At 39.3% G+C, this 21,869-nt stretch overlaps 1 non-coding gene across 1 annotated transcript; it reads left to right on the top strand.

The window, feature by feature from the left end:
* The first annotated feature begins 390 nt into the window (after positions 1 to 390).
* On the top strand, positions 391 to 500 carry LOC150063635 (U6 spliceosomal RNA). Its single transcript, XR_016535746.1, has one exon. It is a non-coding gene; the product is annotated as a U6 spliceosomal RNA (small nuclear RNA).
* The last annotated feature ends 21,369 nt before the right edge of the window (positions 501 to 21,869 follow it).

Here is a 21,869-nt window from a genome sequence, read left to right as displayed (position 1 = left end):
AAACTAAAATTAAGAAAACAACAAAATGGGCCGGGAGTTTGGCCTAGTGGTAAAGTGCTTGCCTAGCATGCAGGAAGACCTATGGTACCACATACATAGAAAAAAGCCAGAAGTGGTGCTTTGGCTCAAGTGGTAGAGCTCTAGCCTTGAGAAAGCCCAAGGACAGTGCTCCATCCCTGAGCTCAAGGCCAGGACTGGCAAAAACAAAACCAAAAACAAAACAACAACTACAACAAAAGACAAATTATTGGGTGCAATGATTTATTTGTATAATCCTAGTTATAGAGGAGGCAGAGATTCGGAAGGATTGCACGTGAAGGCTATTCTAATATAGAAAACTAGGACACACAGGACAGAAGTGAGCAGAGAGCAAGGGCACATAAGATAGGTGTACTTGCTTTGGCAGCACATATTCTAAAATTGGAATGATACAGAGAAGATTAGCATGGCCCTGGAACACACAGGATAACACGCAAATTTGTGAAACAGTCCATTTTTTAAAAAATAGGTGTGAAGTGAGTCATCCTAGAACACCCAGAAATGCCCTAACACATCCTCTTTGTGGTTGTTCTTTTATGGTTGTCTTGATTCTTAAAACACATACAGCTTAGTCCAATGGTGATCCTAAGTACCCTTTTTGATATTCCCCCCCACACTTTTTTTTTTGCCAGTCCTGAGCTTGAGGCTAGAGCTCTACCACTTGAGACTCAGCACCATTTCCGGCTTTTTCCTATGTATGTGGTACTGAGGAATCGAACCTGGGTCTTCGTGCATGCTAGGCAAGCACTCTACCACTAGGCCAAACTCCTGGCCCATTCCCCCTCCCCCCCTTTTCTGAACAGCTCATGAATTTCCCTTACATTTCATGATTCTGATTCAAAATGCATTTGAGCATTTAACATGTGCCCAGTATAGCTTGAGTTATACTTTGACCTGTCAGTCAAAGTCCCTAATTAGCCTAACTATTCCCATTAGGGGAATGTCTCAAAACTCACCCTTCAAGAATAAAAAGAGGGACTAACCAAATCTCAGAGTTCCTGAGTTTCTTGACTACAAGTTTTGACTAATTTTCATGGTTTGCTTTTGCATCAACTCTGTTCCTCCTTGTCTCTCATATAACTTTATTTTTGTCCATCCTGGGGCTTGAACTCAGGGCCTGGGTGCAGTTCCTGAGCTTTTTTTTTTTTTTGAGTTTAGAAGTATAATGCATCTGGATCGATACTACGCCTTTCATCTTTCTCCCCTACCCCTCCCAATCCAGCCCTTCTCTTAAATTTTCCTAATTTCATAAGATATGCATTGAGTTTTATGGCTGCATTCTCCTTTCCCTTCTTTTCTTCATTGTTCTTCCCCTCTTCTTTGACCTCCTTCCCATACCTCAAATGCCAGTTTCCTGGTATTCATTTTGCTGGGCTGCAAACTCATTTCTCTAAGGAATTACACTACTTGAATTCTCCCCTGCATTTACTATACTTCGGTTAATATATATGTAAACACTTGCAAGTGATTCTGTATGTGTTTATTGTATCCATATAAATTAGATCAAACTTCCATCTATGAGAGAAAACATGTGTCCTTGTCTCTCTGGGCTTGGTATACTTTTGTTAATATCATTTTTCCCCCAGGACCATTCATTTCCTGCATATGACACAATATTATTCTCCCTGATAAATAAATAAAACTCCACCATAAATATGCAGTATATATTATATGTATAATACGGATCAATCTATTCATCTATCTATCTAATTTTTTGGTCTGTTCATCCCTTGTAGGGCACCTGGGCTATTTCCATCACTTGGCTATGGTAATAGTGCAACAGTGAACATAGATGTTCAAGTATCTTTACTGTATCCTGACTGTAAGCTTTTGGATAAATGTCAAAGAATGGAATGGCTAGATTCTGTTGAAAATTTTGAGGAATCTCTAAAATGCCTTCCATAGTGGTCATATGTGAGAGCCCACAAACATCGACCTGTGTGACCTGAAATGATTAGGAGGATGGAACCATTCTTCCCAGAATTCTCAGAATGCTGAGAGTCTCCTGAAATGGAGGCTTGGAAGACCTCAGATTCCTATCCTAGGTGTAGGCTAATTCTACATCACACTTTCTGGAAATTTAGAGATAGACAAAAATCTACATTAATCATAAGTCATCTGCTGCTTGAGGCTGTTCCTAAAGTTACAAAAGGTTGCTTATCACTTGAGTGTATCACATGATTGATGTTTGTCACTTCAAGGTACTGTCACCTTACTTTTTCTGCATGTACACCCCTTATCAATAAATACCCAGGACACCTGAAGCTGGAGGACAATTTTAGGCCCCTGGTGCCCTCAACTTCAATTCCATGGTCTGGTGTCTGTTATTGTCTTGTCCTGGGTCACCACAGGTCATCCAGTGGGACGTCCACTAGGGCCAAGAACCTAGAGGGAGGAATGAAAGGGATAGGAGACATGAAGAAGGCAGCAAGACAAGCATTCTGATCAAGCTGCAAATTTTATTTTTCACACAGGGGTTTATATGCCTCTTCAGGAGAGGCAAGTGGGGTTGGGGTACTGCTCGGGGTAGGAGGTCCGATGGTAGGATGTTTGCATATCAACACAAGCAGCCATGCTTTGCTTAGTGACCTAATTACAAAATGTTGCCCTTAGGGCAAGGAACTATGCAGGCACATTCTTATGTTAAGAATTCAGGGAGGGGGAGAATGTTCCCGGCAGAGACAGTTATACCAGTTCACCTTTCCATGAACAGCATAATAGCGTTCCTTTCCCTCCATGTCCCAGGCAACATTTGTTATTGTTCATATTTTTGATGATGCCCTATCTTACTGGGGTGTGATGGAATCTCAGTGTTGTTTTGATTTTCATTTCCTTTATGGCCAGAGAGGTTAGACATGTTTCATTGTTGGCCTCTTTTATTTCTTATAAGTCTCTAGTTAGTTACTTTGTCTATTTATTGATTAGGTGATTAGTTCTTTTTGGGGGGGGCGGGTAGGTGTCAGATGTGAGGTTTGAACTCAGGGCCTGGGTATTGTCTCTGAGCGATTTTTGCTCAAGGCTAGCCCTCTACCACTTTGAGCCACAGCTCCACTTCTGGTTTTCTGATGGTTTATTGGAGATAGGAGTCTCATAGGCTTTCCTTGCCCTGGCTGCCTCTGAACAGAAATTCTAAGATCTCAGAATCCTGATTAGGTAGGATTACAGGTGTGAGCCACCAGCACTTAACTGGGTTATTAAATCTTTGTAGAACAATTTTTTTTTTGCCAGTCCTAGGTCTTGAACTCAGGGCCTGAGCACTGTTCTTCGGCTTTCTCAAGGCTAGAGCTCTTCCACTTGATCCTCAGCACCATTTCTGGCTTTTCCTACGTTTATGTAGTACCGAAGAACCAAACCTGGGTCTTCGTGCATGCTAGGCAAGCACTCTACCACTAAGCCAAATTCCCAGCCCTGTAGAACAATTTTTAAATCTTTTAAGTGTACTGGTTGATAATTGGTATGGCACTTCTTTTTTAACCTACTTCAGAAACTTGTTTAACTTGAGAAATAGATGTTCCCTCCAAAGAATAACCTAACTTTTATTATAAGAATGGGGCTAGAGCTGTGTGAGGTGGCTCATGCCTGTAATACTAGTCAGGAGGCTGAGATCTGAGGATCACGGTTCAAAACCAGCTCGGCCTAAAGTCCATGAGACTCTTATCTCCAATTAACCACCAGAAAATTGGAAGTGGCACTGTGGCTCAAGGGGTAGGGTGGTAACCGTGAGCTGAAGAGCTCAGAGACAGTGCCCAGGCCCAGAGTTCAAGTCCTACAAACTGAGAAAAAAAAGAATGAGGGCTAGGAGTGAGGCTCAAGTGATAAAATGCTTGCCTAGCAGTATCAACCCTGTGTTCAACCTGCAACATTGCTAAAAATAAAACAAACAAATATAACAACAAAAATCCCAACATAATAATAAAACAGTATTATACAAACAACTGAAGACTGTAGTAGTAGCTACTTGGGGCTGAGATCTAAGGATTAATGTTTGAAGGTATCCCAGGCAGACAAATCTATGAGATCCTTATCTCCAATTAACCAACAAAAAGTCCCAAATGGAGGAATGGATCAAAAGACAGCCTGCCAGCCTTGAGGAGAAAATGAACAAAAACAAAACCAAAAAACTAATTTCCATAATTTCCCTAAATGTGAATGGGCTGAACAATCCAATCAAAAGACACAGAGCAGCAGACTGGATTAAGAAACACCACCCATCCATATGTTGCCTCCAAGAGACCCACCTCACCGCCAAAGACAGAAACAAATTCCAAGTGAAAGGATGGGAACGAATTTTCCACTCCAATGCACCATGCAAGAAAGCAGGAGTAGCAATCTTAATCTCTGACAAATTTAACTTCTCAGCAAAATCAGTACATAAAGATAGAGACGGCCATTATATATTAGTAAAGGGTACAATCCATGCCCATAATATTACAGTTATAAACACTTACTCCCCCAACACAGGAGCATCCAAATATGTCAAACAAACTCTCTTAGAATTACAGAACAAGATAGACTCAAACACAATCATAGTGGAAGACCTCAATACACCACTCTCAACAAATGACAGGTCAACTCAACAAAAGTTAGGCAAAGGCACCATCGACTTAAAAAACACCATAGCCCAGCTGGGCTTAACAGATATACACAGAGTCTTCCACCCAACTGTGAAACTTTTTACATTTTTCTCAGCAGCACATGGCACATACTTCAAAATTGATCGTATAATAGTTCATACAGAAAACTTAAGCAGATACAAGAGGACTGATATGATCCCATGCATTCTATCAGACCACAGTGGAGTCAGACTAATTCTGAACAATGCAGTCAAAGTAAAAAAACATTCAATCACTTGGAAACTGAACAACACACTTCTGAATAACTCCTGGGTAACAGATCAGATCAGAAATGAAATTTAAAACTTCCTTGAATGTAATGTGACAATCAAGAAACATCACAAAGGATCTTGTGGGACACAGCAAAGGCAGTTCTAAGAGGCAAATTTATCGCACTAGGAGTGCATATTAAAAAGACAGAAGAAGAGCATGTAAATAACCTAAAAAAAAAAAAACTGAAACACCTAGAGGGGCAAGAAAAACTTAATTCTAAAACAACTAGAAGGACAGAAATAACAAAAATAAAATCAGAACTATCAGAGATTGAAATAAGATCTACTATACACAAAAGTGATAAATCAAAAAGTTGGTTCTTTGAAAGAGTCAACAAAATAGACAGACCCCTGGCAAGATTAATCAAAAAAAGGAAAGGGGGAGACTCAAATAAACAAGATTAGAGACCCCACGGAAACAATCACAACTGATTCCCAAGAAATCCAGTCCATAATGAATAGGTACTACCACGGCCTATATTCAAAGAAACAAGAAAATCTGGTAGAAATGGATGATTTCTTAAATAAATATAGGCTACCCACACTGAACAACGGTGAGGTAAACAAACTGAACAAACCAATCTCTTACAACAAAATTGTGAAAGCAATCAGGGAAATGCCAACCAAAAAGAGCCCAGGTCCAGATGGATTCACTGTGGAATTCTACAAGACATTTAAAGATGAAATAACACCTATACCCTTGAAACTCTACTGAGAAATAGAAACAGAAGGAGCAATACCAAACTCATTTTATGAAGCTAATATTACTCTCATCCCCAAACCAGGGAAAGACCCAACAAAAAAGAAAACTACAGACCTATCTCTCTAATGAACACAGATGCAAAACTCCTCAATAAAATTTTAGCCAACAGAATCCAGAAACAAATTTAAAAAATCATACACTATGATCAAGTAGGCTTCATCCCACAGATGCAAGGCTGGTTTAACATTCGCAAATCAATCAATGTAATACATCACATCAATAGAGCTAAGGATAAGAATCATATGATAATTTCTCTGGATGCAGAGAAGGCATTTGACAAAATACAACATCCATTCATGTTGAAAGCACTAGAAAAAATAGGAATAAGAAGTACATTCCTCAAAATAGTGAAAGCCATATATGAAAAACCTACAGCCAGTATTATACTAAATGGTGAAAGACCGGAACCATTCACCTCAAAATCAGGAACTAGACAGGGATGCCCACTCTCTCCACTTCTCTTCAATATAGTGCTGGAACCCTTAGCCAGAGCAATAAGGCAAGAAAAGGACAGCAAAGGGATCCACATAGGGAAAGAAGAAATTAAACTATCCCTATTCACAGATGACATGATCCTCTACCTGAGTGACCCAACAAACTCCACTCCCAAATTTCTAGAATTAGTAAACTACTTTAGCAAAGGGGCAGGATACAAAATTAACCTTCAGAAGTCAGTAGCCTTCTTGTACACCAACAATACACAAACAGAAGGCAAATCAAGAAAATGATCCCATTTGCAATAGCCCCCAAAAGAATAAAATACCTAGGAATATACTTAACCAAAGATGTAAAGGAATTATTCAATGAAAACTATAAAAGCCTAACAAAAGAAATTAAAGAGGACACTAGGAAATGGAAAGACACCCCATGCTCATGGCTAGGGAGAACCAACATAGTGAAAATGGCTATACTGCCAAAATTGATACACAAATTCAATGCAATCCCCATCAAAATCCCAAAGACATTCTTTACGGAAATAGAAGATATAATCCAAAGATTCATATGGAACAAGAAAAGACCTAGAATAGCCAAAACAATTCTAGGCAAAAAGAGCAATGCTGGTGGTATTACAATACCAGACTTCAAACTCTACTGTAGAGCCATAATAACAAAAACAGAAGATCAGTGGAACAGAATAGAAGACCCAGAAATAGAACCACATACCTATAGGCAACTTGTATTTGACAAAGGAGCCAAAGACATACAGTGGAACAAACAGTCTATTCAATTATTGGTGCTGGCAAAACTGGGCAGCCACTTTCGGAGACATTCTCCTCCTCCCTGAATTCTTAGCATAAGAATGTGCCTGCATAGTTCCTTGCCCTAAGGTCACTAAGCAACTCTTGCCTGCTTGTATTGATATGTAAACATCCTACCACCTGACCTCCTACCCTGAGCAGTACCCCAACCCCCTCTTGCCTCTCCTGAAGAGACATATAAGCCTCTGTGTGAAAAATAAAATTCGCAGCTTGATCAGAACGCTTGTCTTGCTGCCTTCTTCGTGTCTTCTGTCCCTTTCATTCCTCCCTCTAGGTTCTTGGCCCTAGTTGACGTCCCGCCGGACGGGACAAGCCACATGCAGAAAATTAAAAATTGACCCTAGCCTTTCGCCATGCACAAGCATTTACTCAAAGTGGATCAAAGACCTCAACGTCAGACTGGAAACCGTGAAACTGCTGACACCGGAACTCATAGAAATAGGCAAAAGATTCCTGAACAGAATCCCAGGGTCACAACAGATTGGAAAGAGACTCGATAAATGGGACTACCTAAAAATAAAATGTTTCTGCACAGATAAAAACATAGTCGCAAAAGTAGAGAGACAGCCAACCAACTGGGAAAATATATTCACCAACAATACATCTGACCAATGCTTAATATCCAATATCTATAGGGAACTTAAGAAACTAATCCCCCCGAAACCCAATAAACCATTCAGTAAATGGGCAAGGGAACTAAAGAGAGACTTACCAGAAGAAGAGATTAAAATGGCAGAAAAGCATATGAGAAAATGTTCATCATCTATGGTCATAAAGGAAATGCAAATAGAAACAACCCTCAGATACCGCCTTACCCCAAGAAGAATGGCCAAGATTTTGAACTCAGACAATGACAGTTGCTGGCGGGGTTGTGGAGAAAAAGGAACCCTACTACACTGCTGGTGGGAATGTAGACTAGTTCAGCCACTCTGGAAAGCAGAGTGGAGGTTTCTTAAGGAGCTGAAAACAGACCTTCCCTATGATCCCTCCATACCACTTCTGGGCATCTATCCTGAATATCATGACCCAGGATATGATAAGGACACCTGCTCAGATATGTTCATCTCTGCACTATTCACAATAGCCAGGCAATGGAAACAATGCAGATAGATGCCCTACTGCAGATGAATGGATACAGAAAATGTGGTATATATACAAAATGGAATTCTACATAGCCAACAGACAAGATAAAATAATGGCATTCGCAGGGAAGTGGATGAATCTAGAGCGAATCGTGTTGAGTGAGACAAGTCAAGACCTAAGGAACAAAAGGCGCATGGTATCCTTAATATGTGGCTATTAAATCCAAAGAGTACAAGAGCGAGGACTCAATAACTGCATACCCAAAGCTATGGACATGGTAATGGAAATATAAACATAACTATATAGACATAAAATCCTATGACTCTATAGACATAATGTTTTATTTCATAAATTAATATATTTCTACATCATACAAACCCTTAGCCTAATTTTGATTAAGTTTTAAATACTAAGTCCTAGTGATTATAAATAGAGATTCCCCCCTTGAACATTTGATTGTTAAACTTCTCATTTAAAATATGATCTAAAAATCAATGTTAATAAATTCTTTAATAAAAAAAAAAACTAAGCAAGAGACACTGAGTTCAAGCTCCAGTACCAGCACAGGAAAGAAGCCAAAGAATAAAACACCAGACCAAAAAAAAAAAGTGTCCAAAACAACCACAAAAATGGATGTTTTAAAATATTTACCAGATAGTGTCGTTTCTCTTCAGATGGTATAAATCTTTTGCCTTTTTGAATTATTTATCAGCAGTAACTAGCCTGGTTTTAGGGGATATTCAAACATCTGTCTGAGCATAACTAAATTGGGTAAATTTAGAATCAATTCCCTCTGAGCATCACTAGTAGAAAAAACCTCCATGTTTCAGAAAGAGAATAGATCTTTGAGTAGTTATAATGTATGTCTTGCTAAGCAGACCTTGTGTAAATGTGATTCTTGGGCAATCATTAAATCTGTTTCCTTATGTACCTTGAGAAAATGAAATATTTTCCAGCGAAACATTCAGAGATTCTAGTTATTTTAAAAAGATTGCATTTGATGTTTAATTTAGAGTATGAAAGATGTGTTCTGTCCTTCTAAAGCAATTATATGAATCAACTATTAAAATCACAGTTTATGTATCCAAGTGCTTCAAAAATTTTGAACAATTATCAAGATTTTATAGCTGATGAGTAATTAATAAGAGTTTTTTTCAATAAGAGATGCAAAAATGACAAAATCATGGTATTTGTAGTTTTGTTGGGATGCAGAAATTGTATAATTTACTATATGTAATTAATCTTGAGGACAGCTGGGAAGCATAAAACTCATCTAAGAAGGGAATGCATTTTTATTCATACTGGCATACATTTTCCTGGAGAGTGGATTTTTTTTTTTTTTTGTCATTGTGGGATTGTGGGGCTTGTACTCTGGGCCTGGGTGCTGTCCATGAGCAGTTCATCTAAAGGCTATGCTCTATCACTTGAGCCACAGCACCACTTCCGGTTTTCTGGTGGTTAATTAGAGACAGGAGTCTCACAGACTGTAGTGCCTGGGCTGGCTTTGAACCATGATCCTCAGATCTCAGTTTCTTGAGTAGCTTGGATTAATTTTTAATTGTAAATGTATAAGCACTTAACATTGACTGCAGACAATATGATTTTGGATTGTAGGCTTAGCAGTTTGTTAAAATTATTGTACGGTGATGAACAGAGGGATCACAGTTACATAGGTCAGGTAATGAGTACATTTCTTTATGAACAGTGTTACCCCTTCCTCAGTTTCCTCAATTTTTCCCTTCCCGACCCCTTTCCTCTGAGTCATATAGTTAATTTCCAACACAGCGTCTAGTGAGTATTACTGCTGAATTGGTTTACCTCTTTTCTTCCTTACCCAAATCAGGTAAACTTATATATAAGACAAAGGGTACAGAAATCAAAAAGAGTCACAAATAGGAATAAACCAAAGAGGGGAGTGGGTGGGAAAGAAACACAAACAATACCAATAAAAAAACCTCTTGTTGTGGTGGCTCATGCCTGTAATCCTAGCTACTCAGGAGGCTGAGATAAAAGGATGGTGGTTCACAGCTAGCTCAGGCACTAAAGTTTGTAAGACTCATCTCCAGCTAACTACTAGAAAACGGGAAGTGGCACTGTGGCTCCAGGGGTAGGGCCGTAGCCTTGAGCTGAAGTGCTCAGGGACGATGCCCAGGCCCAGAGCTGAAGCCCTAGGACCCACACGCGCGCACACACACACACACACACACACACACACACACACACACGAAAACAAACAAAACTCTTGTTTCCATGGAGTTCATTTTGATAAGCATCATTTCATATGATCATATGCCCATAAATATTTAGCCCTTTTGATCTTCTCCTAAGAATACCTCCTTTGTTCTCACTATGTGAATGTTAGAAGTACTTTTTAATTAATCATGTCCAAGTATAATTTGTCTTTTACTATTCTTTGGATTTACTTGGAGAGTTAGAGACACATTCTAATTATTATAAATGAAGAAACCCTGCAGTCCATGTTTCTTTGAGTCTGGCTTACTTTGCCTAATATATTTTGTCCAAGTCTTTTCCTTTCCTTAGGAATGATGTAATGACATTCTTTCTAATGGAACTATAGAATTGCATTGTGTATATATGCCACATTTCCTTGATTCATTTGTTCCACTGAGGGACATCTGGGTTGATTCCATATCTTAGTTATAGTAAACAATGCTGCAACAAACATGGTTGTGCTGGTGGCTTTAGTACAGCCTGGTTTGTGGTCATTTGGGTAAATGCCCAGGCATGGGGTTGCTATGTCATAGGGAAGCTCTATGTGTAGTCTTCTGAGGATCCTCCAAACTGCTTTTCAGAGTGGTCCAATAAGTTTGCATTCCCACCAACAGTGTAGTAGTGTTCCCTTTTGGCCACATCCCTGCCAGCATTTGTTATTGTCAGTTTTCTTGACAATGGGCATTCTAACTAGGGTATGGCCAGAGATGTTGAATGTCTATTGGACATTCTTATTTTTTTCTTATTAATGGGGTTGTTGTTTCTTTGAGGATTTGCTTTTGGGGGGCTTAATTCTTTGAGCTCTAAGTATATTTTAGATCTTAGGTCCTTGTCTGATGTATAGCTATCAAAAATCTTCTCTCATTCTGTGTGCTTTCAATTTATCTTTCTAGCTATGTCCTTTGCCTCACAGAAACTTCAGTTTGATGCAGTCTCATTTATCCAGTCTTTCTTTAACTTGTTGTGATTCTGGATCTTTACTCAGGAATTTTGACCTGTGCCAAGGAACCCTAATATTTCTTCTATCCCTTTCTGTAATAGTTTCAGGGTATCTGGTCTTATATTGAGGTCTTTGATCCATTTGGGATTGTTTCTGTTAAGGGTGATATATAAGGATAGCTTCAGTTTTCTGCACATATATAGCCAATGCTATACATTAATGCTATACAGCATCATCTATTGAAGAGAGTGTTTTTCTTCTATGTTGTTGTGTTTTTGGCTCTCTTATCAAATATTAGATGGCTATAGGTCTGCAGGTTCAATTCAAGGTTTTTTATTTCATTTGTCCTCAGGCCTGTTCTTGTGACAATGCCAAGCTATTTTTTTTTTAAATCACAATGGCTTAGTAATAGAGTTTGAAGTTTGGTATTGGTATTCCTCCCTCAACATTCTTTTTTTTTTCCAGTCTTGGGCTTGAGCTCAGGGCCCAAGCATTGTCTTTGGACTTTCTCAAGGCTAGAGCTCTACCACTTGAGCTTCAGCACCACTTCCAGCTTTTTTCTATGTATGTGGTACTGAGGAATCGAACCCGGGTATTCATGCATGCTAGGCAAGCACTCTACCACTAGGCCAAACTCCCAGCCCAACATTCTTTTTTTTTTTTTTTAAAGAATTTATTAACATTGATTTTTACATCATATTTCAAATGATGCGTTTAACAAATAAGAATTCAAGAAGGGAATCTCTATATACAATCACTGGCACTTAGATTTTAGAGCATAGTTAAAATTAGGCTGAGGGTTATGTCATAGATACATATTAATCTATATAATAAAACATTCTTTATGCCCCTCTGTCACATGTGTTCCCTGAAAGACTTGGTTTCCATCCTATCCAAACATTCTCCCAATTTTCTAGAAATTCAGGTATTTTGGATTCTTTGGCAAGTAGGAAATGAATTAGTCCAGTGTGCATCTTTTAACATAAAAGCATGCAATACACATAAACTATACATGTAAGCATATACAGGGTCATATACACATATGCACATACATATTAATTAAAATTGGGTCTGTGCAGGAAGGACTGCAATGGTGGAGCTCCTTTAAACAGCTCACAGTTTAACAAAATGAATATAGGAAGTTGGAACATGTGGGGAAAAAATGAGGTCAGGGGAAGTGGAGTGACAATTGTAGAGAGGAAGGGTGGGAGAAAGCAGTCATAAGTTAGTGAAAATTGAGCCATATGTTTGGGTAGAAAAGATGGGGAAGAACCATGAAAAGGGTACATTGATCAAGAATCATCAGGCTGAATTGAAATCCCTGTACAACTACTTAAGGATAATAAAATAATATTTTAAAAAACAGGAAGTTGTAGGTGACAGATATACCGATTTAAGAAATACCTTACTGTTTTACAGGAGCTCAAGCATGCCTAAATATCTATACAGTGTCACATCATAGACCCGGGAGTTATGAGGAAGGAGCATGAATTTTCTTCAATCCCCCAAATACCTGAATATACTTTCTCAAAGAAACATGGCTCTGCCCCGACAGTTGCTCAGTTTCTGCCCATCTGTTCTGGTAATTGCGTTTCCTTCCTCATGGTAGTTTCCAATGTCTGGACAGGCTTATCCTGTTTCCTCCGGATGAGGGCTTTTGTTTGGAGTCAGTTCCTGATTCCTTTTCCTTTTCCTTTGTGTCCACTCCTACATGGCTCAAACATTACAGACTTACACAGTACATTCCAAATGAGATTTCACCACCACCAATCATAATCCTCCCTAACACTTACGTATGGTGAAGCTCTGGAACTTTCATATCATCATTATGTACAATCACATGCACATGCACACACACACACACACACACACACACACACACACACACACACACACACTAACAATTTTATGAGAAGACCTTGATGGGTAGATTAGGGTGACAGAGTTACTGTGTCTGTGTGTGTGGGTATACATATATATATATGTGTGTGTATATATATATATACACACATATATTGTGGTACCTAAGCTTTACAATTATATATAGAAGATGATTGAGAAAATTCTACTTTAAAAAAACACAAAACACTGAGATATGATTTAAAGTATCACAAAAATGAGGTCACAGCATTCTGTGGCTCTGGGGAAACATGAGGCAGGAAATTTCAATCACCTTGGTCATTTGAATCTGGCATAGCAGGTTGCTACAGTCTCATTGATGCTTTAAAGATAGCAAATAGCCCTGGTAAATAAAGACATTCCTAGATGATCAAAACTCATCTCTGGAATGTATAATGTGACTGACAACCAATCAACAACCCATATTGCTCACATTGACTAATGAAATTTCTTATCTTCAAGATAGGACTTCATTATACGGATGAAGCTGGCCTGAAGCTTTCTCTCTACTCCAGGATAACCTGGGACTAAAATCCTCGTGCTTCCAGAGACTGCTGGCATTACAGTGGCCATATATAATCATACCTGACTTGGATCAATGTAATTTGAACATCTGGGAAGTCTTTTCACGTTCTTATTTTTTTAATCTATAAAATTTTAGGCCCATTTTTGGGAGCATAGCCTAGTGGTAGAGTGTTTGCCTAGCATGCAGGAAGCCCTGGATTTGATTCCTTGGAACCACATACAAAGAAAAAGCCAGAAGTAGTGTTGTGGCTCAAGTGGCAGAGCACTAGACTTGAGCAAAAAGTGTCGCAAGATGGTGCCTAGGCCCTGAGTTCAAGCCGTAGGATTGGCAAAAAACGAAAGAATTTAGGCCCATACAGAAAAATGAAACCATGCAGTAAAGTGGATAGAATTGGAAGACATTTAATTGAAGGAGATAAGCCAAACTCATAAAACAAATATTGCATGTTTTCATGCATATGTGGAAACTGAACTTTAAGACATATATGTTTATGTATATATAATATCTCTATATAAAACCATATGCATAATGATATATGCCTGTGGTATCTAACTAAGGGATTATTAGGAGGAGAAGGTGAGTGGGGCAGTGGAGGGTGAATAACTTCCAACTTGATTGGAAATGTATATGAAGACAGGGTGAAGAACTTCAGTGAAAGCTGTTGGCCAGTAGGAGAGTGGGAGGTGGGGAGAGAGAAGGAATTGGGACAAGAGAAGAGAATGGCTAACAAGGAGGATAGAATAAGATGAATACAGATGAAATCAAATGTTTCAGCTATAAAAATAGAAAAACAGGGCTGGGAGTTTGGCCTAGTAGTAGAGTGCTTGCCTAGCATGCACGAAGACCCGGGTACCACATACATAGAAAAAACCTGGAAGTGGTGCTGAGGCTCAAGTGGTAGAGCTCTAGCCTTGAGAAAGTCCAAGGACAGTGCTCAGGCCCTGAGCTCAAGCCCAGGACTGGCAAAAAAAAAATAGAAAAACAAAAACAAAACAATAAGAACCCAGCCCAGTTGGATGCCATTTCGGAACCATTTATCCTGGGTAAATAAAATTTGTGTGTGTGTGTGTGTGTGTGTGTGTGTGTGTGTGTGTGTGTGTGTGTGTTGTGGTGTGTGTGTGTGTGTGTGTGTGTGTGTGTGCGTTTACCTGTTTTGGGGCTTGAACTCAGAGACTGGGCACTGTCCCTTGCCTTTTTTATTCAGGACTGGTGGTTTACCACTTAAGCCACAGAACCACTTCTGGCTTTTTGGTTGTTAACTTGGAAATAAGAGTCTCACAGACTTTCCTGCCCAGGCTGGTTTGGAGTCATAGTCCTCAGACCTCACTCAGCCTCCACAGTAGCTAGGATTACAGGCATGTGCCACTTGCATCCAGCAGTGATGTTATTTCTCCAGCTACTGATGTAACAGTAAATATTCCTTCATTTCTGACACAAGAATCTCATGTCCTCTACTATCATCTGTGAAATTATGGCTGACTAATTAGATGACAGGTTGGGTAGTAGTCTTCTACATGGGAAGTCATTAATAGATTTGTAGCCCATATATTAAGCCAGCTAATGTCTAAGTCTGTATTGTGCTGCCATGATAGAGCACTTGTTTTTCCCCTGTATTTGTTTATTTTTTTTGGAATTTTTCTTTTTTGAGACAAGATTTGCTGAATAGCCCAAACTGGCCTGGAACATTCTACCATCCTGGCTCAGCCTATGGGGTGAGTACCTGCAACTACAGGGGTGTGCTTTTAATCATACTTGGCTCAGACTGGGGAATTCATTTATTTATTTTTTTAAAAAGTTATTGTAAAGATGATGAACTGGGGGATTACAGTTACCTAAGTAAGGTAATGAGTACATTTGTTTTTAAACACTGGGACCCATTCCCTCATTTTCTCCTGTTCACCCCTCCCCACACCTCTCCCCCTCCAAGTTGTAAAGTTCACTTCTAGCATAGTGCCTAGTGAGTATCTTTATTGCATGAGTCATCATCCTTTGTCCTGCTCTTTCCATGCTTCCTTTTCCCTTCCACTGATCAGTTAAACATATATACAAGGCAAAGGATACAGGAAACTAGAACAGAAAGAAAAAAAAAAGAAGTGGGTGGGGTGGTTCATACCTGTAATCCTAGCTATTCAAGAGGCTGAGATATGAGGATCACAGTTCAAAGCCAGCCTGGGCACAAAAAGTCTGTGAGACTCTTATCTCCAATAAACCACCACAAATCAGGAAGTGGAGCTGTGGCTCAACTGGTAGAGCACTAGCTTTGAGCTGAAGAGTTCAGGGACAGCACCCAGGCCCAGAGTTCAAGTCCCACAACTAGCCAAAAAGAAAAATAAAAAGAAAGAAAGGAAGAAAGAAAAAGAGAAAGTAAAAAAAAAAAACTGCACAAATAACGGCACACATGACATAATAAGAAACTTTTGTTTCCAATTCTTGGAGTTCACTTTTATATGATTTATTATATATGGTCCTATGACTTAGTGATTGGGCTGCGAAGGCTATCATAGACACATTCTAGTTATTACGAATGAGGGAAATCATGCAATGTATATTTCTTGCTTTACTTAATATAATTCTTTCCAGGTCTTTCCATTTCCTTAAGAATGGGGCAATGTCATTCTTTCTGATGAAAGCATAGAACTCCATTGTGTATATATACCACAGTATATTGATCCATTCATTTACTGAGGGGCATCTGGGTTGGTTTCATATCTTAGCTATGGTACTGTAATGAACATGGTTGTGCTGGTAACCTTAGTGTGGCCTTGTTTATGGTCATTTGGATAAATAGCCAGGAGTGGGGTTTCTGTGTCATAGGGTTTAGTCTTTTGAGGCTTTCCAGAGTGGTTGAACAAGTTTACATCCCCACCAACAGTGTAGTAGCATTCCCTTTTGGCCACATCCCCTGCAGCATCTGTTGTTATTGGGTTTCTTGATATTGGCCATTCTAACTGAAGAAGTAGAATTTCATTGTTGTTTTGATTTGCATTTATTTAATGGCCAGAGATTTTGAGCATATCTGTCTGTCTATCTGTCTGTCTGTCTGTCTGTCTCTCTCTTTTTCTCTCTCTCTGTCTCTCTGTCTCTCTCTCTCTCTCTAACTCTCCCTTTCCCTCTCCCTTTCTCCCTCGCTCTCTCCCTTTCTCTGTTTCTCTCTTTCTTTATTTTTCAATTGTATTTTATTGTCAGGGTGATGTATAGAGGCGTTAGTTACGTTTGTCAGATAGTTTGTACATTACTTTTTAAACATTGATACCCCATCCCATATTTATCTCCCATTTTCCCCAGCTTGCTTGCTTGCTTGCTTTCTTTCTTTCTTTCTTTCTTTCTTTCTTTCTTTCTTTCTTTCTTTCTTTCTTTTCCTTCCTTCCTTTCTTTTTTCCTCCCTTCCTTCTTTCTTCATTTTATTGTCAGTTGTGGGGCTTGAACTCTGGGCCCGGGCGCTGTCCCTAAACTCTTCAGCTCAAGGATACCACCCTACCCCTGGCCCTGGGCGTTGTCCCTGAGTTCTTCAGCTCAAGGCTATCATCCTGCCATAGCACCACTTCCAGTTTTCTAGTGGTTAATTGGAGGTAAGAGTCTCATGGGCTTCAGTGTCAAGGCTGGCTTTGAATCACAATCCTTAGATCTCAGCTTCCTGAGTAGCTAGGATTACAGGCATGAACCACTGGGCCTGTCTTTTCTTTCTTTCTTTCTTTCTTTCTTTCTTTCTTTCTTTCTTTCTTTCTTTCTTTCTTTCTTTCTTTCTTCCCTTCCTTCCTTCCTTCCTTCCTTCTCTCTCTCTCTCTTTCTCTCTCTCTCTCTCTCTCTCTCTCTCTCTCTCTCTCTCTCTCCCTCCCTCTTTCTTCCTTCCTTCCTTCCTCTCTTTCTTTTTCTTCAGTCATGGGGCTTGAATTCTGGGCCCGGGCACTGTCCCTGAACTCTTCAGCTCAAGGCTAGTGCTCTAACACTTTAAGCCACAGTGCCACTTCCAGTTTTCTGGTGGTTAACTACAGATTAGAGTGTAAGGGACTTTCCTGCCTGGGCCGGCTTTGAACTGTGATCCTCAGATCTTGGCCTCCTGAGTAGCTAGGATTACAGGTTTGAGCCACCAACACCCAGCCTGAGCATTTCTTCATGTGTCTATTGGCCATTCTTATTTCCTCTTCAGAGATGTCTTTAGCTCACTTGTTAATGAGGTGGTTGTTTCTTTGAGGATTTGTTTTTGTAGGATTTAATTTTTACAGCTTTGAGTATATTTTAGATAAAAGGCCCTTGTCAGATGCATAGCTAGTAAAGATGTTCTCCCATTCTGTGGACTTTCTATTGATATTCGTAGCTATGCCCTTTGCCATGCAGAAGCTCTGCAGTTTAATGCAATCCCATTTATCTAGCCTTTCTTTGATTTGTTGTGTTTGTGAGTCTTTAATAAGAAAATTTCGACCTGTGCCAAGGTGCCCTAGTGTTTCCCCTATTCTTTCCTGTAGTATTTTCAGGGTACCTGCTTTTTCCTCCAGGTCTTTGATCCATTTGGAAATGATTCTGATGCAGGGTAATATATAATGATCTTATTTCAGTTTTCTGCATGTATATGTAGTCAATTCTGCCAGTACTGTTTGTTGAAGAGGCTGTCTTTCTTCCATCCTAGGTTTTTACTCCCTTTTCAAAGACTAGATGGTTATAGATTTGTAGGATCATTTCTAGGTCTTCATTTCTATTCCACTGTTCCTCAGGTCTTTTCTTGTGCCAGTACCAAATTGTTTTTATTATTATAATACAGTTTGAAGTTTGATATTGATATTCCTCCGGTACTGTTCTTCCTTCTAAAGATTGTTTTTGCTACTGAGAATCTTTCATTATTCCATATCAATTTTTGGATTTCTGCTTCTATTTCATTGAAGAATAATATTGGAATATTGATGGGTAGTTCATTGAATCTGTAGATAGCTTTTGGCAGTATTGTCAGTTTCATGATGTTAATCCTCCCAATCCAGACTGGGTAATTTATAATGTAAAGAAAACTCTTGTCTCGCAAATCTGAAGGCTGGTAAGTCTGATATTAATGTGCTAACTTCTGGTGAGGTATGTGTGTGTGTGTGTGTGTGTGTGTGTGTGTGTGCCAATACTGGAATTTGAATTCAGTGCCTGGGTGCTATCCCTTAGCTTTTATGCTCATTTCACTACTTGTATCATAGCTCTACTTCCAGCTTTTTGCTAATTAGAGATAAATATCTTATGGATTATCCAGCCCTGGATGACTTCAAACTGAGATCCTCAAGTCTCAGCCTCCTGAGTAGTTAGGATTATAATTGTAAGCCATGGGTGCCCAGCTTGGCGGGGGAGTTTTTATTTGGGCATTACATGGCAGAAGCAAGATAGTGAGCAAAGGATAAAGAAGGATGAAATCATTGTTTTATAATGAACTTAACTATCATGATAATGGCACTGACCCATTCATTAGGGAATCTCCTAACGGATTATTTCTATTTTTCCTTTTCAAGGCAGGGTCTTGCTCTATAGCTCAGTTGGTTGTGAACTGGTGATTTTTATGCCTTAGACTCCCAAGTGCTGGAATAACAAGCAAACAATGCCACACCTGATTCAATTTTCCACCTCTCAATAGCATTTCATTATAATGGCACTCAAATTTTAACATGAGTTTTAGAGTACACTAATATTCAAACCATAATATAGAGTACACTAAGATTCAAAGCACATAGGCACACAATCCAAGGAGATAGAAGTAGAGAGTGGAAATGCCAGATCTGGAGCCAGAAGATTTGTTTTCATAGAGAGCCAAGGAAGAGCTGTTTCTATGAGAGGCTCACAGGACTCTAGGAAAGAGTCAATTCTTTGGGAGTTGGAAATTGGTTGTTGTTTTGCAGTAGCCATGGTGAAAGAAATCAATCTCAGGAGAGAGAGAGAGGGAGAGAGAGAGAGAGAGAGAGACTGAGAGGACGTGAGCACGCTGGGTGGGTCAATTAGCCTTGCAGACTTTCCATGGAGAATTCATTGGCACCACTGTCTTATAGTGTTCCAGAAGTTCTTGACACTTCTGAGGTCAACAATCTTCAAGTCATGTTATAGAGCTTAAGTCTTCAGGTGGTCCCTACATGTTTTTCAAGGAAGAGTGTGAAGCATGGTGCAGATTGCTGAATGTTCATTTTGAATAACAAATATATGGTAAAAATGGACAGGTTATACAATAGAACAGGAAGCAACAACTTTTTTTGTTTTGTTCTTGGTGGCAGTACTGGTGCTTAAACTCAGGGCCTAATAGCTGTCCCTTGGCTTTTTTGCTCAAGGCTGGCTCTCTATCACTTGAACTATACTGCTACTTCTGGATTTTTGGTGGTTAATTAGCGATAAGAGTCAGATGAACTTTTATTTCTGGTCTGGCTTTGAGCTGGAATTCTCAGATCTCAGCCTCCTGAGAAGCTGAGATTATTGGCATGAGTCACCAGTGACTTGCTTAAAATTCTTAATATTGTTGTGCCTACATTTCTACTTTGTCCTGAGTCCATGATCTATTTACCCAGGCCTCATTATCTGTAATAGTTTTTCAATCATATCTGTCAGCCTGAACAAAAACAAATCAACCTGATATTCAGAGAATGAAATTAAGTCTGATGTAAGATAGCAGATATGTGCCAGAGGAAATTCAGAGATAAAATGTTTCTCTGCAAACAATAAGAATCCATCTCTTATTAAGAATATTAGCATCTGTAAACAAAGGATTGGTGTATCTGGAGAGTGCATACATTTGTGGACCACTCTGTCTTACTGAATGTGCAGTATAAATCTGTTTCTGAATTATTCAGCCTGAGAGTATTTCTTGTTTTGATTCCAAGCACACGCAATTTCAGTTATAATATACTTCTTCTAATATGTCTAAGAATTCAGAATTGAGCTTGACAGCAAAGCTAGTCCTTTTGCTCTTCAAATTTCTCATTTGAGCCAAATATTTGTTATAGTTTGCAGGGCCAGCTGGCAGCAAACCAGGGTTTGCAGATTGGGATTCCTGAAATAGGGGCAAGGACTAGGAAAAATTAAAAGAGAGACAAGCAGATGGAGTTCGGGAGGACTACAGCCCAAGTCAGCAGTCCAAGAAGGCTGTGAGCTCCAGACTGCCGCCTAAGACTGTCCTGTTTATTTTAAGTTCCGACCTTAAATACTCTTCTTAAAACTAGGGAACTGCCAGAGGCTACATTCATACAAAATAGTAAACAAGTCACATATAGGATAAATGAGAAAGGATTAACATTGCTTAAAGTCATCCTGATAAGAACTGATTGACATTGCTTAAAGTTATCCTGATAAGAACTGATTGACATTGCTTAAAGTTATCCTGATAAGAGTTACTTCCTTGTGTATACAGTTGTGTAGGTCCAAGATCAGGTCCAAGGTCAGGTCCAAGGTCATTGACCCCACAGTCGGTCCCCAACAATAGTTCATTCAGGTTTCAATTTCAACATGCCTTTTGCTTATAAACAACCTACCTTGTTTACAACAGCAATTCAATTCTATTATAAATCAAGGTGATAGCTGATTTGGTATCTAGAGAAGGCCAACTTTCTCTTTTATTATGGTCTTTCCTTCAAGATTAGATTCTAGTTGACAGAGAAAGGCCTATATATAAACCAATGTGGGGAGTGTTGTAACTCACACATGTAATCCTAGCTCCTTGGGGAAATAGAGGATCAAATTCAAGTCTGGCCAGGATCTCATTTCAACCAATAGGAAACTGAGTGAAGTGGCATGAGTCTGACATTCCAGTTACATGGAAAGTGTGCAAAGCAGTCCAGTTGGGTATCAGTATGATACTCAACTTGAAATATCAACTCAAGGAAAAAAGGGGTTCAGGTGCTTATCAATTGTGAAGTTTTAGTTCAGACCTAATAAAAAGAGAAAAGGAAAAAGAAAGAGGAAGAACAGGGCCGGGAGTTTGGCCTAGTGGTAGAGTGCTTGTCTAGCATGCACAAAGACCCGGGTTTGATTCCTCGGTACCACATACATAGAAAAAAAGCCAGAAGTGGTGCTGTGGTTCAAGTGGTAGAGCTCTAGCCTTGAGAAAGTCCAAGGACAGTGCTCAGGCCCTGAGCTCAAGCCCAGGACTGGCAAAAAAACAAAAAACAAAAAACAAAAACAAAAAAAACCAGAGGAAGGACAAAGGAAAAAGAGGAAAGCGAGGGAAAAAAAATCAGAAACAAAACCAAACATTAATAAATTTTACAAGACAAATTTAGCAAAAATAAAAAACAATATTG

The sequence above is a fragment of the Megascapheus bottae genome, chromosome 5 (genome assembly GCF_031878675.1).
Source record: "Megascapheus bottae isolate mThoBot1 chromosome 5, mThoBot2.hap1, whole genome shotgun sequence".
Taxonomy (NCBI): Eukaryota; Metazoa; Chordata; class Mammalia; order Rodentia; family Geomyidae; genus Megascapheus; species Megascapheus bottae.
The sequence above is the reverse complement of the archived record's forward strand: the minus strand, read 5'-3'. Positions and strand labels throughout refer to the sequence as shown.